This window comes from Lissotriton vulgaris, chromosome 1_2 (genome assembly GCF_964263255.1).
Source record: "Lissotriton vulgaris chromosome 1_2, aLisVul1.2, whole genome shotgun sequence".
Taxonomy (NCBI): Eukaryota; Metazoa; Chordata; class Amphibia; order Caudata; family Salamandridae; genus Lissotriton; species Lissotriton vulgaris.
The window spans coordinates 358062396-358083705 of NC_141686.1; the positions used below are offsets into that span (position 1 = coordinate 358062396).

Genomic DNA, 21310 nt, shown 5'->3' on the forward strand with positions numbered 1-21310 from the left:
TGATGAGTTGTAGTGGAGCGTGTGTGTGTGAGTGTAAGGTGTTTGAGTTTGAGGGGGTGTGTGTGAGGGTGAGTGAGGGGGTGTGACGTTTATGGTGTGTGACGGTGTGTGAGTGTGAGTGTGTGTGAGGGTTATTGAGGGTGTGAGAGGTGTTGTTAGGCACAGGGCGTGTGAGGGTGTGTGAGCGTGAGGGTGTGTGAGTCTGAGTGTGAGTTATTGTGAGTGAGTGTGAGTGAGTGTGAGTGAGGGGGTGTGAGGGTGAGGGGGTGTGAGTGTGTGAGTGTGAGGGTGAGCGAGGGAGTGTGAGTGTGAGTGAGTTGTTGCGGCTGAGAGTTAGAGTGTGTGTGGGTAATGGTGTGAGGGTTATTGTGCGTGTGTGAGGGTGAAGGGATGAGGCTAAGGCTGTGTGAGGCGGAGGGGTGTTGATGGTGATAGAGTGTGAGGGGTGTGTGTGGGTGCGGCTGTCCGGTGTAGTGAGTGTGAGCTTGTTGTGAGGGGTGTTATTTTTGGAGGGGAGTGAGGGTGTGTGAGTGTGTGTGAGTGTGAGTGGGTGTGAGTGTGAGTGTGTGTGAGTGTGAGTGTGAGGGAGATGTTGTGTTAGGGTTATTGAGGGTGTGTGAAGAAGTGTGATAGTTTTGGTGTGTGAGGGTGATGTTATGAGTGTGTGTATGTTAATATTAATTAAGTAATATGTGTTGTGTTTTACAAAAGGTGTTAGATGTTCCCTTTGTATTTCTTCTGTCTTATGTGTATATTTGTATGTAATGTAACTGTGTATGTTTTGTACTAACTGTGTGGTGTTATGTGTTTAACGTGTTTGTGGAGTCCCTTTTTTTTTTTTTTTAAATGGCCGACGCAATGCGTCACTTCGACGTTGGCTATGTTTAGCGGTCTAGTTTTTTTGTGTTGTGATTGTTTACTTTTTTTGACGTTTATTTTTAGCCAATCGGAGCGCGACGTTTTTGACGTAGCGTTCCGATTTGCTTACGTCAACGGTGGAATTCCCCAGAGATCGAGAATGTTGGTGCGCGGAAGGCGTGTTCTTGTTCCTGTGGTGTTGCTGCGTCGTTTGACAGGTAAGAATGTATTCCAAAGATTGTTATTATGTAATGTAATGTAGTATATATACTATGTTTAAGTTAAAGACTTGAGAAATGTATTTTTTTCGATCGTAATATTTGTAAATGTTTGTAATGTAACGGAAAGTTTTGTTTTTTATTGTTGATATGTAATGCATATGTTTTGTTAAACTGTAATGTAATGTATTTTTTGCTGTTTTTTGTTATTTGACGTACAAAAGCTGTTATTCGAACTTTGAAGTGCTAATTATTTTTTAATATATTGATGTAAGTTGTGTTTGCATTATTTTTTCTTGTGATGCTGAAGTAGCCGGATTATATGTTATTGACGTACTTGATGTATGAAAGGAAACTTTGTGTATTTGCTGACTTTATTATTCCTAGCAATGTATGAAGTGGATGTACAGTGATGTAATGATATTTTGTTTTGCTTTTTGTGAAAAAATATTTCTATTTTCGTAATATGTTTCTTATATTAGAAGTAATTACGTGTGAATAACTGCTATTGTTCTATGCATACGGCTTTTTGTGTAACTGTTGACCATTGTCTTTAATCCGTCCCATTCTCCGGATGAATAGTGCTTGTTTATTGCCCCAAGAAAAAGTTGGCTGTTTCAGAATAGTTGTATTTTCGTAATATGTTTCTTATATTAGATGTAATTCCGTGTGAATAACTGCTATTGTTCTATGCGTACGGGTTTTTGTGTAACAGTTGACCATTGTCTTTAATCCGTCCCATTCTCCGGATGAATAGTGCTTGTTTATTGCCCCAAGAAAAAGTTGGCTGTTTCACTTTTGTCTTTGTACATCCTCGTCCTCGCTTCCTGGCACATATTTGTATTTGTTTTGTTGGTGTAATATTGTTGTAATATTGTACGATTTTCTTTTGCTTTTTGGCCCGAAGCCTGATTAACATCCTTGCATGCTGTAGGTCACTTTTGGGAAGTATATTTTGTGTATAACGTATCTGATGCACTACTCCGTAGACCCCCTTTTTTTCCGTCCTAAAAGTTGTTTATTTGTATAAAAAAGGCATAACATTCACAAATTTGCAGAGTGGGTGAATGATGCAGAGTGGGTGAATGATGTAGAGTGGGTGAATGATGTAGAGTGGGTGAATGATGGAGAGTGGGTGAATGATGGAGAGTGGGTGAATGATGGAGAGTGGGTGAATGATGGAGAGTGGGTGACTGAAGCAGAGTGGGTGACTGAAGCAGAGTGGGTGACTGAAGCAGAGTGGGTGACTGAAGCAGAGTGGGTGACTGAAGCAGAGTGGGTGACTGAAGCAGAGGGGGTGACTGAAGCAGAGGGGGTGACTGAAGCAGAGGGGGTGACTGAAGCAGAGTGGGTGAATGAAGCAGAGTGGGTGACTGCCGTTTGTGGATGTGTGTTGCAATAGGTCTTGCATTTGGAAAGTCTGTGCTATTGGTATTGTAAAGGACAGCTTTTTTATTTATGTGCTTGTTTTGAAAATAGCGAATTAATATGTTTGTTATTTCCAATGGCAATAGTTTTATCTTTTGCCAATGTGATACCAATTGTAACATAATATGTGTTGTGAGTGAGGGGTTGAGGGTGAGTTGTTGTGGGTGAGTGAGGGTGATGTGTTGAGAGTGAGTGAGGGTGAGGTGTTGAGGGTGAGTGAGGGTGAGGCGTTGAGGGGGAGGGGTGGAGGGTGAGGTGTTGAGGGTGTGTGAGGGTGAGGTGTTGAGGGTGACTGAGGGTGAGGGTGAGTGAGGCTGAGTGCGGTTGTGTTTTTGAGGGTGAGTGTGGGTGACTGAGGGTGAGGCGTTGAGGGTGAGTGAGGGTGAGGTTGAGTGAAGGTGAGGGTGAGGTGTTGAGGGTGATTGAGGGTGAGTGAGGGTGAGGGTGAGGTGTTGAGGGTGAGTGAGGGTGAGTGATGGTGAGGGTGAGTCAGGGAGGGTGATTGAGGGTGAGGTGTTGAGGGTGAGGGTGCGTGAGGGTGAGGTGTTGAGGGTGAGGGGGTGAGGTGTTGAGGGTGAGTGAGGGTGAGGTGTTGAGGGTGAGTGAGGGTGAGGTGTTGAGGGTGAGTGAGGATGAGTGAGAGTGAGGGTGAGTGAGGGGTTAAGGATGAGGTGTTGAGGGTGAGTGAGGGTGATGGTGAGTGTAGGTGAGGGTGATGTGTTGAGGGTGAGTGAGGGTGAGGGTAAGGTGTAGTGGGTGAGTGAGGGTAAGGTGTTGAGGGTGAGTGACGGTGAGGTGTTGAGGGTGAGTGAGGGTGAGGTGTTGAGGGTGGGTGTGAGTGAGGAGTTGAGGGTGAGTGAGGATGAGTGAGAGTGAGGGTGAGTGAGGTGTTGAGGGTGAGGTGTTGAGGGTGAAGTGTTGAGGGTGAGTGAGGGTGAGGTGTTGAGGGTGAGTGAAGGTGAGGGTGGGTGAGCGTTAGTGAGTGAGGGTGAGTGAGTTGTTGAGGATGAGGTGTTGAGGGTGAGTGATGTTGAGGGTGAGTTAGGGTGAGGGGATGATGGTGTGAGGGTGAGGGTGAGTGAGGGTGGGCGAGGGTGAGGGTGTGAGGCTTATTGAGAATGTGTGTGGGTGTGTGAGGATGTGTGAGAGTTTGTGAGGGCGGGTGTGTGTGAGGGTGGGGGTGTGTGAGTGTGGGGGCATGTGAGGGTGTGTTGTTGAGGTCATGAAGGTGAGTGTGGGTGAGTGTGGGTGAGGGTGAATGAGGGTGAGGTGTTGAGGGTGAGTGAGGGTGAGTGAGGTTGAGGGTGATGGTGAGTGTAGGTGAGTGTGAGGTGTTGAGGGTGAGTGAGGGTGAGGGTAAGGTGTTGTGGGTGAGTGAGGGTGAGGGGTTGAGGGTGAGTGAGGGTGAGGTGTTGAGGGTGAGTGAGGGTGAGGGTGAGTGAGGGTGAGTGCGGGTGAGAGTTTGAGGGTGAGTGTGGCTGACTGAGGGTGAGGGGTTGAGGGTGAGTGAGGGTGAGGTTGAGCGAAGGTGAGGGTGAGGTGTTGAGGGTGAGTGAGGGTGAGGTGTTGAGGGTGAGTGAGGGTGAGTGATGGTGAGGGTGAGTGAGGGAGGGTGATTGTGGGTGAGGTGTTGAGGGTGAGGTTAGTGAGGGTGAGGTTAGTGAGGGTGAGGGGCTGAGGGTGAATGAGGGTGAGGTGTTGAGGGTGAGTGAGGGTGAGGTAGTGAGGTCGCACTCTGATGTTTATTTTTTCTCCGACTTGGCTTTTTTTTGTGTTGTTTGGACCCGTATGTGACTTGTTTCGCCGCTATGCTTTTTTTTTTTTGGTTGTTGATTGTTGTAGTTAAAAGTATTATGTATGCACTGTTTATGTTCTCTTTGTGTGTGTTTTTTTTATATTTTCTACATTTCAGGGAATGAGCTGCTACGATCGACAGGTAATGACAATTTTATTTTCATATTATTAAAGAGTGCCTTTGTGAGTTGTTATACTTTTGTTTATGCATTTCCTTATTGTGATGTTAATCTAATTATTGTTTTCGGTCTTGCTTTGCTCGCACTTACTTTCTGTCTGGCTCCTTTCTTTAGAGTGTGTTTTGTATTTTATCAATGGCTGCTATTTAGTTTTATTTTTTGCCATGGATTGAGTTCCGTTTTGCCGTACGTGTTTTTCGGTCGCACTTGCCTTGTGTTTGGTATTTTTCTCTTCCACGGCATCCCTGATGTCCATTTATGCAGCACGCAGCAATAGCACATTATCATTCGGCACCCCCACAGTACCATTGAGCAACATCAGATCATCACTCTGCCCCACTAGAGCCGTATTTAGCACACACCCAGTCTCATTTAGACATACTACTGCAGTACTGTACAGCACCAAAGCATGCTTGTGTAGCTGTAATTGTGTGTGCTACGTAAAAAAAGTGGTTAGAAAGCGTGCACTTCCGGCTGGTGGTGTGTGTGTCTGTTGAAAGCGTGGACTGATGCCTGTTTGTGTGGGTGTATGCATGGTGAAAGGATGCACTGATGACTGTTGTGTGTGTACGCCTGGTGAAAGTGTCCATTGCTAGCTGTTGGTGTGTGTGCCTGTTAAAAGCGTACATGTTTGGATTGTATGACGTTTGTCTGCTGAGTAATGCTGTAGTGGTAATGAGTGGTGCTGTGGTGGTAAGTGTTTGTGTGTGGTTGTAGTGTGATAGTGTGTTGTTGTTGAATGATGCTGTTGTGGTGGTGCAGAGTGATGTTGGTGTGTTGCTGAGTGATGTTAGTGTGGTGCTTAGTAATGCTTTTGTTGTGATGTGTTGTTCTGTGCTAGTGATGAGTGGTGCTGTGTTGGTGTTTAATAATTACCACCACAGCATAACTCAGCACCACAACAGTTGCACTTCTCCCAACAACGGCATCACTGATGTCCACGAATGCAACACGCAGCAATACCACTTTATCATTCTGCACCCCCACAGTACCATTGAGCAACAACACAGCATCACTCTGCACCACCACAGCCGTATTTAGCACACCAACAGTCTCATTCATACATACTACTGCAGTACTGATGACTGTTGTGTATGTACGCCTGGTGAAAGAGTCCATTGATAGCTGTTGGTGTGTGTGCTTGTTATAAGCGTACATGTTTTGATTGTATGACGTTTGTCTGCTGAGTAATGCTGAAGTGGTGATGAGTGGTGCTGTTGTGGTAAGTGTTTGTGTGTAGTTGTAGTGTGATAGTGTGTTGTTGTTGAATGATGCTGTTGTGGTGGTGTAGAGTCATGTTGTTGTGTTTCTGAGTGATGTTAGTGTGGTGCTTAGTAATGCTGTTGTTGTGATGTGTTGTTCTGTGCTGGTGATGAGTGGTGCTGTGTTGGTGTTCAATGATTACCAACACAGCATAACTCAGCACCACAACAGTTGCACTTCTCCCAACAACGCCATCACTGATGTCCACCAATGCAACACGCAGCAATACCACTTTATCTTTCTGCACCCCCACAGTACCATTAAGCAACAACACAGCATCACTCTGCACCACCACATCCGTATTTCGCACACCAACAGTCTCATTTATACATACTACTGCAGTACTGATGACTGTTGTGTGTGTATGCCTGGTGAAAGTGCCCATTGATAGCTGTTGTTGTGTGTGTGACTGTTAAAAGCGTACATGTTTTGATTGTATGACCTTTGTCTGCTGAGTAATGCTGTAGTGGTGATGAGTGGTGCTGTGGTGGTAAGTGTTTGTGTGTGGTTGTAGTGTGATAGTGTGTTGATGGTGAGTGAGGGTGAATGAGGGTGAGGTGTTGAGGGTGAGGGGATGATGGTGTGAGGGTGACGGTGTGAGGGTGAGGGTGAGTGATTGTGGGCGAGGGTGAGGGTGTGAGGCTTATTGAGAATGTGAGTGGGTGTGCGAGGATGTGTGAGAGTGTGTGAGTGCGGGTGTGTGTGAGGGTGGGGGTGTGTGAGGGTGGGGGCATGTGAGGGTGTGGTTGAGGTCATGAGGTTGAGTGAGGGTGTGTGAGGGTGTGAGGGTGAGTGAGGATGTGTGAGGTTGAGGGTGTGAAGGTGTGTGAGGGTGGGGGTGGGTGAGGGTGCGTGAGTGTGATTGAGGGTGAAGCGTTGAGGGTGAGTGAGGGTGAGGTGTTGAGGCTGAGTGAGGGTGAGGGTGGGTGAGCGTTAGTGAGTGAGGGTGATTGAGTTGTTGAGGGTGAGGTGTTGATGTTGAGTGAGGGTGAGGTGTTGAGGGTGAGTGAGGGTGAGTGGTTGAGGGTGAGTGAGGGTGAGGTGTTGATGGTGAGGGACTGAGGGTGAGTGAGGGAGGGTGATTGTGGGTGAGGTGTTGAGGGTGAGGGTGAGTAAGGGTGAGGTGTTGAGGGTGAGGGGCTGAGGGTGAATGAGGGTGAGGTGTTGAGGGTGAGTGAGGATGAGTGAGAGTGAGTGTGAGTGAGGTGTTGAGGGTGAGGTGTTGAGGGTGAATGAGGGTGAGGGTGAGTGAAGGTGAGGGTGAGGTGTTGAGGGTGAGTGCGGGTGAGTGAGGGTGAGTGATGTTGAGGGTGATTGAGGGTGAGGGGATGATGGTGTGAGGGTGACGGTGTGAGGGTGAGGGTGAGTGATTGTGGGCGAGGGTGAGGGTGTGAGGCTTATTGAGAATGTGTGTGTGTGTGTGTGAGGATGTGTGAGAGTGTGTGAGTGCGGGTGTGTATGAGGGTGGGGGTGTGTGAGGGTGGGGGCATGTGAGGGTGTGGTTGAGGTCATGAGGTTGTGTGTGAGGGTGTGAGGGTGAGTGAGGATGAGGGTGTGAAGGTGTGTGAGGGTGGGGGTGGGTGAGGGTGCGTGAGTGTGATTGAGGGTGAAGCGTTGAGGGTGAGTGAGGGTGAGGTGTTGAGGCTGAGTGAGGGTGAGGGTGGGTGAGCGTTAGTGAGTGAGGGTGATTGAGTTGTTGAGGGTGAGGTGTTGAGGTTGAGTGAGGGTGAGGTGTTGAGGGTGAGTGAGGGTGAGTGGTTAAGGGTGAGTGAGGGTGAGGGTGAGTGAGGGTGAGGTGTTGAGGGTGAGGGGCTGAGGGTGAGTGAGGGAGGGTGATTGTGGGTGAGGTGTTGAGGGTGAGGGTGAGTAAGGGTGAGGTGTTGAGGGTGAGGGGCTGAGGGTGAATGAGGGTGAGGTGTTGAGGGTGAGTGAGGGTGAGGTAGTGAGGGTGAGGTGTTGAGGGTGAGTGAGGATGAGTGAGAGTGAGTGTGAGTGAGGTGTTGAGGGTGAGGTGTTGAGGGTGAATGAGGGTGAGGGTGAGTGAAGGTGAGGGTGAGGTGTTGAGGGGGAGTGCGGGTGAGTGAGGGTGAGTGAGGGTGAGGGTAAGGTGTTGTGGGTGAGTGAGGGTAAGGTGTTGTGGGTGAGTGAGGGTGAGTGAGGGTGAGGTGTTGAGGGTGAGTGAGGGTGAGTGAGTTGTTGAGGGTGAGGTGTTGAGGTTGAGTGAGGGTGAGGTGTTGAGGGTGAGTGAGGATGAGTGGTTGAGGGTGAGTGAGGGTGAGGGTGAGTGAGGGTGAGGTGTTGAGGGTGAGGGGCTGAGGGTGAGTGAGGTGTTGAGGGTGAGTGAGGGTGAGGTATTGAGGGTGAGTGAGGGTGAGGGTTTGAGGGTGAGTGAGGGTGAGGGGTTGAGGGTGAGTGAGGGTGAGGTGTTGAGGGTGATTGAGGATGAGTGAAGGTGAATGAGGGTGAGTGAGGGTGTGATTGGCATATGTGAGTCTTTAGCATGTGTTAATGTTGATTATAATGTAATGTGTCTTTTTGTTTTTTGTATGTGTATTCGTTTTATAAGTGTTTAGTGCATTTAGTTAAACTGTGTTTTATTTGTGTTCTGGTAAAGTGTAGTACGCTATGTATTCCCTTTACGTTTGTTACGTAAGGGATGTTAGCGTTCTATTTTTTTTGGTGATGGGGATGTAATGTTTTGCGTGACGTAATTTTTAGCCAATCGCAGCGCTACGTTGTGTGACGTAGCGTTGCATTTGACGTGCGTCACCGGGCGTTTTCTAGATTGGTGTGAATGTTCGTGCGGTAAAGGTGTGATATTCCTCCGTGGTTGTTGCTGCGTCGTTTGACTGGTAAGATGTACATTTTTTAACATTGAGTACATGAATTTGAATGTATTATTACTTGTGTGTATATACGTATTAGTAGTAATGTTTTATTCGGATGTATGAGTGTTTTATTTGTATTGCGCCTTGTGTATTTTCGACTGTTGAGTTACAATATACTTTAGTACTGTTGTAAAAGATAGATGCTTTAATAATGGGAATGTTTATAAATGTTACATAAAGCAATGTATTTTTTTGTATGTGTTATGTCTTTTAAATTGCGAACGTTGCAATTTCGCTCTCACTTTCCTTGTGTTTGGCATTTTTATTGTTATTTATGCGAATGCTGGCTCGTGTTTAAGTTGATTGTTCGCCATGCATTGACTAATCTTTGCTAGTGTCTTCCTGGTATGTAGTTCCTGTAGTTTCGTTTCGCCTGAGGTCGCACTCTGATGTTTATTTTTTCTCCGACTTGGCTTTTTTTTGTGTTGTTTGGACCCGTATGTGACTTGTTTCGCCACTATGCTTTTTTTTTTTTGTTTGTTGATTGTTGTAGTTAAAAGTATTTTGTATGCACTGTTTATGTTCTCTTTGTGTGTGTTTTTTTTATATTTTCTACATTTCAGGGAATGAGCTGCTACGATCGACAGGTAATGACAATTTTATTTTCATATTATTAAAGAGTGCCTTTGTGAGTTGTTATACTTTTGTTTATGCATTTCCTTATTGTGATGTAAATCTAATTATTGTTTTCGGTCTTGCTTTGCTCGCACTTACTTTCTGTCTGGCTCCTTTCTTTAGAGTGTGTTTTGTATTTTATCAATGGCTGCTATTTAGTTTTATTTTTTGCCATGGATTGAGTTCCGTTTTGCCGTACGTGTTTTTCGGTCGCACTTGCCTTGTGTTTGGTATTTTTCTCTTCCACGGCATCCCTGATGTCCATTTATGCAGCACGCAGCAATAGCACATTATCATTCGGCACCCCCACAGTACCATTGAGCAACATCAGATCATCACTCTGCCCCACTAGAGCCGTATTTAGCACACCCCCAGTCTCATTTAGACATACTACTGCAGTACTGTACAGCACCAAAGCATGCTTGTGTAGCTGTAATTGTGTGTGCTACGTAAAAAAAGTGGTTAGAAAGCGTGCACTTCCGGCTGGTGGTGTGTGTGACTGTTGAAAGCGTGGACTGATGCCTGTTTGTGTGGGTGTATGCATGTTGAAAGGATGCACTGATGACTGTTGTGTGTGTACGCCTGGTGAAAGTGTCCATTGCTAGCTGTTGGTGTGTGTGCCTGTTAAAAGCGTACATGTTTGGATTGTATGACGTTTGTCTGCTGAGTAATGCTGTAGTGGTAATGAGTGGTGCTGTGGTGGTAAGTGTTTGTGTGTGGTTGTAGTGTGATAGTGTGTTGTTGTTGAATGATGCTGTTGTGGTGGTGCAGAGTGATGTTGGTGTGTTGCTGAGTGATGTTAGTGTGGTGCTTAGTAATGCTGTTGTTGTGATGTGTTGTTCTGTGCTAGTGATGAGTGGTGCTGTGTTGGTGTTTAATAATTACCACCACAGCATAACTCAGCACCACAACAGTTGCACTTCTCCCAACAACGGCATCACTGATGTCCACGAATGCAACACACAGCAATACCACTTTATCATTCTGCACCCCCACAGTACCATTGAGCAACAACACAGCATCACTGTGCACCACCACAGCCGTATTTAGCACACCAACAGTCTCATTCATACATACTACTGCAGTACTGATGACTGTTGTGTATGTACGCCTGGTGAAAGAGTCCATTGATAGCTGTTGGTGTGTGTGCTTCTTAAAAGCGTCCATGTTTTGATTGTATGATGTTTGTCCGCTGAGTAATGCTGTAGTGGTGATGAGTGGTGCTGTTGTGGTAAGTGTTTGTGTGTAGTTGTAGTGTGATAGTGTGTTGTTGTTGAATGATGCTGTTGTGGTGGTGTCGAGTGATGTTGTTGTGTTTCTGAGTGATGTTAGTGTGGTGCTTAGTAATGCTGTTGTTGTGATGTGTTGTTCTGTGCTGGTGATGAGTGGTGCTGTGTTGGTGTTTAATGATTACCACCACAGCATAACTCAGCACCACAACAGTTGCACTTCTCCCAACAACGCCATCACTGATGTCCACCAATGCAACACGCAGCAATACCACTTTATCTTTCTGCACCCCCACAGTACCATTGAGCAACAACACAGCATCACTTTGCACCACCACATCCGTATTTCGCACACCAACAGTCTCATTTATACATACTACTGCAGTACTGATGACTGTTGTGTGTGTATGCCTGGTGAAAGTGCCCATTGATAGCTGTTGTTGTGTGTGTAACTGTTAAAAGCGTACATGTTTTATTGTATGACCTTTGTCTGCTGAGTAATGCTGTAGTGGTGATGAGTGGTGCTGTGGTGGTAAGTGTTTGTGTGTGGTTGTAGTGTGATAGTGTGTTGATGGTGAGTGAGGGTGAATGAGGGTGAGGTGTTGAGGGTGAGTGAGGGTGAGTGAGGGTGAGGGTGAGGTGTTGAGGGTGAGTGAGGGTGAGTGAGGGTGAGGGGTTGAGGGTGAGTGAGGTTGAGGGTGAGTGAGGGTGAGGCGTTGAGGGTGAGTGAGGGTGAGGGTGAGGGGCTGAGGGTGAGTGAGGCGTTGAGGGTGAGTGAGGGTGAGGCGTTGAGGGTGAGTGAGGGTGAGGTGTTGAGGGTGATTGAGGATGAGTGAGAGTGAGGGTGAGTGAGGGGTTGAGGGTGAGGTGTTGAGGGTGAGTGAAGTGGTGCTGTGGTGGTAAGTGTTTGTGTGTGGTTGTAGTGTGTTGATGGTGAGTGAGGGTGAATGAGGGTGAGGTGTTGAGGGTGAGTGAGGGTGAGTGAGGGTGAGGGTGAGGTGTTGAGGGTGAGTGAGGGTGAGGGGTTGAGGGTGAGTGAGGTTGAGGGTGAGTGAGGGTGAGGCGTTGAGGGTGGGTGAGGGGCTGAGGGTGAGTGAGGCGTTGAGGGTGAGTGAGGGTGAGGCGTTGAAGGTGAGTGAGGGTGAGGTGTTGAGGGTGATTGAGGATGAGTGAGAGTGAGGGTGAGTGAGGGGTTGAGGGTGAGGTGTTGAGGGTGAGTGAAGTGGTGCTGTGGTGGTAAGTGTTTGTGTGTGGTTGTAGTGTGATAGTGTGTTGAGGGTGAGTGAGGATGAGGGTGAGTGAGGGTGAGGGTGAGGTGTTGAGGGCGAGGTGTTGAGGGTGAGTGAGGGTGAGTGAGGATGAGTGAGGGTGAGGTGTTGAGGGTGAGTGAGGGTGGGTGAGGGGTTGAGGGTGAGTGAGGGTGAGGGGCTGAGGGTGAGTGAGGTGTTGAGGGTGAGTGAGGGTGAGGTGTTGAGGGTGAATGAGGATGAGTGAGAGTGAGGGTGAGTGAGGGGTTGAGGGTGAGGTGTTGAGGGTGAGTGAGGGTGAGGTGTTGAGGGTGAGTGAGGGTGAGGTGTTGAGAGTGAGTGAGGGTGAGGTGTTGAGGGTGAGTGAGGGCGAGTGAGGATGAGTGAGGATGAGTGAGGGTGAGTGAGGATGAGTGAGGGTGAGTGAGGGTGAGTGAGGGTGAGGGGTTGAGGGTGATTGAGGGTGAGTGAGGGTGAGGGTGAGGGGCTGAGGGTGAGTGAGGGGTTGAGGGTGAGTGTGGGTGAGGCGTTGAGGGTGAGTGAGGGTGAGTGAGGGTGAGGTGTTGAGGGTGATTGAGGATGAGTGAGAGTGAGGGTGAGTGAGGGGTTAAGGGTGAGGTGTTGAGGGTGAGTGAAGTGGTGCTGTGGTGGTAAGTGTTTGCGTGTGGTTGTAGTGTGATAGTGTGTTGAGGGTGAGTGATGTTGAGGGTGAGTGAGGGTGAGGGTGAGGTGTTGAGGGTGAGTGAGGGTGAGGTGTTGAGGGTGAGTGAGGATGAGTGAGGGTGAGGTGTTGAGGGTGAGTGAGGGTGAGGGTGAGGGGCTGAAGGTGAGTGAGGGGCTGAGGGTGAGTGAGGGTGAGGCGTTGAGGGTGAGTGAGGGTGAGGTGTTGAGGGTGATTGAGAATGATTGAGAGTGAGGGTGAGTGAGGGGTTGAGGGTGCGGTGTTTAAGGTGAGTGAGGGTGAGGTGTTGAGGGTGAGTGAGGGTGAGGTGTTGATGGTGAGTGAGGGTGGGTGAGCGTGAGGGTGAGGTGTTGAGGGTGAGTGAGGGTGAGGGGTTGAGGGAGAGTGAGGGTGAGGTGTTGAGGGTGAGTGAGTGTGATTGAGGGTGAGTGAGGGTGAGGAGTTGAGGGTGAGTGAGTGTGAGTGAGGGTGTGATTGGCTTTTGGGTTTGTTGTTGTTCTCGAGCTAACACCCGGCTCGCATCCTGCTGTTCTAAATTAGCACATCCCCAAAGGAACTTCACAAGTGATTACAATCTTGACGACGGCGCTTAAAGTACTCTAGCATCCTGTAGTTTTGTTGACGAAAGCCTTGGAGTCTGTGGCCTGGCTGTGTGTTCATGTAAATGGTATTAAAGAATGGTCCCAGCAGGTCCGGCGTATTGTTGGGGGTTAGGGCGGGTTGCGAGCACTGTTTAGTCACGTGGATGTGCTAGAGGCTCTGTGATGTCACGCTGTGTCGGAGGAGGGAAATAGTAGGCCCGTTGAATTGGACTGACTCTGTGTGTTTCATTTCGTTTATAAACATGTCAAAATATTAAATGTTTTTAGGTGCAATGCTATAGATACAAGCGCTATTTTTTGCGTAGCACGCTGTAGAGGGAGGGGTGGGAATAGTAGGTCTGCTGATTGGGGAATGTACACGGCGATGTAGCTTGTAATGCGTCTGTCATTATTTCTTTTTGTCGACGATTTCAGTTTCAAGTCTTTCGTTTTTGTGTTCTGAGAGCCTGGCTGTGTGCAGGGACAGAGAGGGGAGGTGCTGGCGTCTGGGGAGGGGGAGTTGAATTGCGAGCCTGGCTGTGTACGGGAACAGAGGGGGGAGGTGCTGGCGTTTGTGGGTTGTAATATTAACTGTTTTTTAGGTGCAATGCTATACATACTATCGCTATTTTTTGCATAGCACGCTGTAGAGGGAGGGGTGGGAATAGTAGGCCTGCTGATTGGGGAATGTACAAGGCGATGTAGCTTGTAATGCGTCTGTCATTATTTCTTTTTGTCGACGATTTCAGTTTCAAGTCTTTCGTTTATTGTGTTCTGAGAGCCTGGCTGTGTGCAGGGACAGAGAGGGGAGGTGCTGGCGTCTGGGGAGGGGGAGTTGAATTGCGAGCCTGGCTGTGTACGGGAACAGAGGGGGGAGGTTCTGGCGTTTGTGGGTTGTGGAAGAGATGTCGAAGGCTGTAGAAAAGTTTGTTAACAAATAAGTATGTTTCATTGTCCCAAAAAATAGATTTGGGCAAGTTAGAGTTGAAGACGAAAGTCATTTCTGCTGGGCAATAGGTCTTGTTAATGGTAAGACTTTCGTGTGCCAGACAGTTTCACGGAAGACAGCAGTGCTAGAGTGGTGGTAGAGAAAGTGGGGAGGGGGCGGATCCGGAGGTGCGTCGTGAGGGGGAGTGGAATTGCGAGCCTGGCTGTGTCCGGGAAGAAAGAGGGGAGGTGCTGGCGTTTTGTGGGTTGGGGAACAGATGTCGAAGGCTGTAGAAGAAATGCGACACGGCAGGCAGGGGAGGGGCGGAGCGGGTGTGTGGGAGGGATGCACCTGAAGTGAAAAACACGCAAGGCAGGCGGCTGCAGGCGGGCATTTATTTCCAAAACGTTCTTTATGCAACATAACTTTTGTAACTAGATAAAAAACAAATAAAACCAAAATTTGATTTCCGGGTCCAATTTTTTCGTAAATGGTATGTGTCTTTGTTAGCAGCGGGGAGAGGTGCGACACGGCAGGCAGGGGAGGAGAGTAGGAGGAGGAGGGGAGAGGAGAGTAGGAGGAGGAGGAGGGGGGAGGAGAGTAGGGGAGGCACGGCCTAACGGCCGTGCAATCAATAAGTGAGGAGGCGGAGCTGGGGGAGGCTGTAACAGAGAGAGCAGGCAATGCAGGCGGCTGGGGCCATGTGCACGCGCTTTGAAGCTCATTGCGCATGCGCATTGACCTTACATTTCTCGTGCACTGCAAGGAATCGCCACGATTCCTTGCAAGTTGGTTAAAGAGTGGATAAGCCCCCATAGTCTCGCAAGCTCGATGCGCATGCGCATCGACAGGCGAGACCTAAAAACCCTTAAGAAAGACAGGCCGGATTCAGGTTGTGGCAGACAGAGCACTATCAAAAATGCAACACAGCGCTGTACCAGCCAAACCACCCGTCCTCCCACCAGCCCGGTTTAGAGTTGGAGAGACTGTCATCTTTCCATTGGAGATCACATTGGGTCTGTCAATGAAAAACTTCTTCCGAAGGAGAAGGGGCTCTCGGAGAAAACCCATCAGGCAATATTAGATAAAGAAGCGCTATATAAGAACCTTCAAATAAAAATGTAAGTCAATTTTGTATATGACAAATGCATATTTAAATCCCTCGTATGGGAGTATGCTTTCAAGTACTCATCATTCGGTGGCATTTTTATGGATTATTAACCAGAGGAATGCCACTATACACACATTTTTCGTTTTCCAAAATAAATCTGGTATTTATTGGGTAAAAACTACTGACTTAAGTTCCTAACACAAGAGTGAAGCCCAGATCTCAGTATTACAGGTAGCACTTCTCTCTTCATTAACACAGATGCAGAGGTAGTACCGTCGCAAGCAAAGAACCGCCTCTCCCTCTGAGAGAAGGCACACTGGGGAGAATAGTCCACTCTGATACTACCTGCGCCAGAATCCCAGCTGAAAGCAGTCATGCTATCGAGATTTGACCCCTCTATTGCCAAATAAACTAGGCTCCTTGCTGACATCACAAATTATCTTTATAGTTTAGGGAAGAAATCACATTTCACATCTCTTTCCATGCAATCAGCAGTCAAATACCATGAATTCAAATACATTTTTTATTTTATTACAAATCAAAACATACACTTGTTAGTAATATTTAAAATCTAGTCATCATTGTGTACATTTCATAGTCTCATGATTGTTCATGCTGTATCATAATTTAGTTCATGTTAACGTTACAGTAAATTGAATTTGATCCTGGTACACACCTCTGTAGTGTGGTTTTTAAAGGCTCTTGGATGTCCATACATAGGTGGTGTTTGGATGTTTGGTTATGTATCATTAATACCGATTCATAAAGTATTGGGTTTAGAATGTATTATGGCACTAATGGCCGTACAAACCACTTGTTCGTAAATATAATTTGTTCAGTTTAGAACTTGTTGCTGTTAACATGAAAGTAAAGTGAGTTTGACCCTGGAGCAAACCCCTGTAGTGTGTTATGTATAAGCATGGGTATGATGAACAGCAGTCTTGTTGATGTTCCTCACTGGCTGGGTGGTGGCGGTAGTGATGATACTCGGCAGCAGGAAGAACTTCCCGGACTCAGCACTTTGTTAAAATGACCTCGGTGAAAAGCATTAGTTTCTACTATCTGGGGCTACTGAAGATGTATCCTTTCTCCTGATATGCATATTATATCGGTGAACTCGTTTCTCTACACAAGGCTGGGCTATGAGAGCACTGTTTATTTGTCAGCTCCAGCAACACAAAAGCACATTAGAGATGAGTCAGAATGCTTCGATCTATCTTATTTGTGGTCTGAAGACGTCCCAACTTCATCACAAAGTTTCACTGTTTTCTCACGAGGCAGCACTTTTTATGTCCATTCATTCACCGGCGGTTTATAAAACAAGAGTTTCTTTTTACATGTAAAAACAAACCTGAATATCATTTGTGTCAAAATTCAGTATCTTTTGTGTTCCTTTACTCCTGAATCCAGATTTTTTTTCCAGAGCTAAGGTTCAAGAAATGTAAAGAAGGGTGTCGATAGTTGAAGACTCTAAGAGCTGGAATTTTTTACTACTCAAGATTCAATCTTTACCTAACTCTCAACCTTTCAGAAACCTATTCAGAACTAAACTTTTCAACAGTTCTCTCTCCGATCAAAAATTTTGCCTTCATGCACGGATTCTGTCCTTTCACCAGTTAAGAGTTGGTTGGGTGATTCTCTGTAAATAAGACACGTCTAAAATATATTCATATACAATTACTTTCACTGTAAATATTTACATAGTCAGTGGTGAGCCAGCAAATTTCCCAAGGGACCAGCTTGATATTGGACACCTCTTGGAATGTGCCACTATGGTGGGTGCTTTTACATATGTGATGATCGAAATGAGCATCCTTTTCCCCCGCGTCAGGGCTTTGGATAAACGTTGTGCACTGCAAGCATTAACTCTCAGAGTTACAGGTCACATTTTCCTACTTTGACTTCTTGTGCCTTTGGACGTTGTTCTCTAGCAGCTGTCATTGAACCAGTTGTTGTACAAAATGGCCGAACACCAAAACCAGCTACAAATATTCTCCAGTCTGTGCTCGTTAAACGTATTCAAGTGTGTTGTGTTTATAGGTTTTATTACTAATCCCTGTAGTAAGCTGAAAATCCTTTCCACAACTACTTCCAAATCCACTGCAATGTCATGGTTTCTCCCCTGTATGTGTTTGCTGATGTCCTCCTAGAATTGATAATCTACTAAAGCTCTTCGCACATTCAGTGCACTTAAATGGCTTTTCCCCTAAGTGTGTTCGCTGAGGATTTCTTAATGTTGAAGGGTCACCAAAACTACTTCCACATTCACTGCAGTGTTAGGGATTTTCACCTGTGTGTTCGTTGATGTCTTTGTAGGTCTGATAATTGACTAAAGCACTTCACACACTCACTGCACTTGAATGGCTTTTCGTGGCGTAAATAACAAGGACCCCCTGTTAGACAACTGAATTTGTTATACAGGGAAAATAGACAATGTGAGAAAAAAACAGGAAGTTGGATAATATAATCAGGGAGAGATGACATATGGAAAGCACAACAACCAATTAAAAGCACAAGATTGTATTTATTTTTAAGTATACATACTCATAATAAAAGCATTTTAATTCAAAAATATAAACACCAATTACTTAAGTGGACAGTTAATCAAGTACAAATAAAATATTTATAACACAATTACACAAAAGTTCATAAAACAGTGGCGGACAAAAATAGTCATTGACGCGCGTTTCGGCGTTTTAACGAGAACGCCTTCCTCAGGAGCCACATTAAAATCTGGCCAGAGAGAACACGGGATGAGCGTTCACTGTGTATTCCTTGTATATGTATCAAGGCCGGATAGAAATATAGTCTCTTTGTTTTCCTATCGTCTAGGTGGAGTCACATCTCACTCGGCGAAACTTGTAATCAAGGTAGTAGACGCAGTCGTGATTCCAACCGATAAAGGAACCACAAAAAAGACCTGCTCCCACTCTTGTAAATGGCAAAATAACTCAGGTGCTTGTCTTTGTAAACAACCGTCAAGCCTAAATGCGAGTGTGGAGTAAAATGGGAAATTATGCCTGGGTACACGAAGAAGCCTCCATCAGTCTTCGGTACAAATATATCCAAAAAGATAAATGATAATGTAGAAACGAGGGAGCCGCATTCAGGGTATCCGCTAGCGTCCCTTGATAATGTCTTCGATACAAATATATAAAAAAAGATAATTGATAATATATAAACGGGGGAGCCGCCTTCAGGATATCTGCTAGCGTCCCTTGACAATGTCTTCGATACGAGAATGCCTGAAGACGAACGGTAACATCAACCTGCGGGCGCCACGTTCGACGTGTCTGTTAGCGTCCCGCAGCCGTTGGAAAAGGTTTTTTTATATATTTGTATCAAAGACATTATCAAGGGACGCTAGCGGATACCCTGAATGCGGCTCCCTCGTTTCTACATTATCATTTATCTTTTTGGATATATTTGTACCGAAGACTGATGGAGGCTTCTTCGTGTACCCAGGCATAATTTCCCATTTTACTCCACACTCGCATTTCGGCTTGACGGTTGTTTACAAAGACAAGCACCTGAGTTATTTTGCCATTTACAAGACTGGGAGCAGGTCTTTTTTGTGGTTCCTTTATCGGTTGGAATCACGACTGCGTCTACTACCTTGATTACAAGTTTCGTCGAGTGAGATGTGACTCCACCTAGACGATAGGAAAACAAAGAGACTATATTTCTATCCGGCCTTGATACATATACAAGGAATACACAGTGAACGCTCATCCCGTGTTCTCTCTGGTCAGATTTTAATGTGGCTCCTGAGGAAGGCGTTCTCGTTAAAACGCCAAAACGCGCGTCGATGACTATATTTGTCCGCCACTGTTTTATGAACTTTTGTGTAATTGTGTTATAAATATTTTATTTGTACTTGATTAACTGTCCACTTAAGTAATTGGTGTTTATATTTTTGAATTAAAATGCTTTTATTATGAGTATTTATACTTAAAAATAAATACAATCTTATGCTTTTAATTGGTTGTTGTGCTTTCCATATGTCATCTCTCCCTGATTATATTATCCAACTTCCTGTTTTTTTTTTTTTTCTCACCTTGAATGGCTTTTCTCCAGTGTGTGTTCGCTGAGGATTCCATAATGTTGAAGATTTCTTACAACTATTTCCACATTCGCTACAATGGAATGGTGTCTCCCCTGTGTGCGATCGCTGATGTATTTTGAGATGTGATAAACAACTGAAGTTCTTCACACATTCACTGGTTTCTCAACTGTGTGTGTTCTGATGTCTTTGGAGATTCGATAACCGACTGAAGCTCTTGAAACATTCATTGCACTGGGATGGTTTTTCCTGTGTGTTTTCGCTGATGTTTCCTGAGAGTTGAGGATTGACTAAAACTACGTCCACATTCACTGCAATGGTATGGTTTTTCCCCAGTATGTGTTCGCTGATGTTCTTGTAGATGTGATAACCGACTGAAGCTCTTCACACATTCATTGCAATGGTATGGTTTTTCCCCTGTGTGTGTTCGCTGATGAATCCTGAAAGTTGAGGAATGACTAAAACTACGTCCACATTCACTGCAATGGTATGGTTTTTCCCCAGTGTGTGTTCGCTGATGTACTTGTAGATGTGATAACTCACTAAAGCTCTTCACACATTCAGTGCAATGGTATGGTTTTTCCCCAGTGTGTGTTCGCTGATGTCTCTTAAGATGTGATAACCCACTAAAGCTCTTCACACATTCACTGCAATCGCATGGTTTGTCCCCTATTTGTGTTCGCTGATGAATCCTGAGAGTTGAGGAATCACTAAAACTAGTTCCAGATTCATTGCAATGGTATGACTTTTCCCCAGTGTGTGTTCGCATATGTGTTCGTAGATTTGATAACTGTCTGAACTTCTTCACACATTCATTGCAATGGTACGGTTTTTCCCCTGTGTGTGTTCGCTGATGTATTTGGAGTTGTGATAACCAACGAAAGCTCTTCACACATTCAGTGCAATGGTATGGTTTGTCCCCCATTTGTGTCCGCTGATGATCTTTTAGGAGTGCTAACTGACTAAAGTTCTTCACATATTCTTCACACATTCATTGCAATTGCATGTTGCTTCTCTTGTGTGTGTTTGCTGATGGCTCTTTAGTAGTGATGACAAACTAAAGCTCTTGCTGCTTTTGAATGATTTTTCTTTCTTCAGTAGTGTCTCTGGGTCAGGTTTATATTTGTCTGCATCCCATGACTGCGTTTCCTGAGGAGCTAACACAGTTGATAAAGCACTTGTGTTATTCTCACATTCCCTGTATGTGTGTGGTATTTTAGATGCTTGATTTCAGATTTTACAATGAAATGCAAGACTCACCAATTACATATATTATACTTGTGGCAAGTAAAACTTCTTTGTATGTGGTTATGTCTTTAGATTGTATAATGGTTTTGCATGTTTACGAGTGAAGATTAGTCTTCCTTCAGGTCGATGCAAATTGGGACAGTCTAGTAGATCAGAGATCCTACCTTCCTTCAGTTGTCTGGCTCTACTCCATTGTGCTTTTCTCTTGCTCCTGTGGTTTAGCCAGAAATTGTTTACAATATACCTAGCGCACTGAATGGTGGTCTACCATCATTACAGGAAACAGAGCAATGCTGTATCCACCTCACACCGATCCAATCATTAAATCTTGGCGACTTGTTTATACAAGCAGTGGTTAGTTATTGTTGTTGCGTTAATTTTCTAGAGGTCATTTCTTCGTCTTGTGGCGTGGAGGTGCACAGCTCAGACTCTTAAATCCACTGAATTGCTCTTGGCTGCTTCTTTCAGGATCTATCAGTTTATGTTCAGGTTCCTCAGTCTCTGACTGTGCAGCTCTTTACCTGAATATTGGAGCTCATTTTTTCTGACCGCTTTTTGCACATTTACACGATTAAAGTCTTTATTCACAATCATTTTTGCATTCAAGGTTGGTTTCCTGTTGGATGTAAAGAGATTTAAAATCACTAAATGGAAATGTAAGAGAATGTAAATACACAATATTTAACTATTTGTAAAAGCCATCTCTCGTTTACCATTTTTTAAAGTAACCAAGAGATATTTCACAATACACAGATATTTAACTGAATGTTCTATTGAGCATGCCACATCTTAGTTCAGAAAAGGAGGCGATAACTTAGTAAAGAAAGGGCACTCACGGAACACCCATTCGCTAGAGGTATAGCTTTATGAACAGGCACATAGTCAAGATTTAAACAAGAAGACATTGTGGAAAAAGAGATGATCAGGATATGCTGCTGTCACTTCAGTTTTACAAAGTGTATAACAACTGTAACTCTT

At 45.5% G+C, this 21310-nt stretch overlaps 1 pseudogene across 1 annotated transcript in view; it reads right to left on the reverse strand.

The window, feature by feature from the left end:
* LOC147736833 (uncharacterized) overlaps positions 1 to 21310 on the reverse strand; it is a 68727-nt pseudogene that overhangs the window by 22739 nt on the left and 24678 nt on the right. Inside the window, exon 2 of the transcript XR_015307515.1 lies at positions 19079 to 20948. The product of XR_015307515.1 is annotated as an uncharacterized LOC147736833 (transcript). The remainder of the gene's footprint in view (positions 1 to 19078; positions 20949 to 21310) is intronic.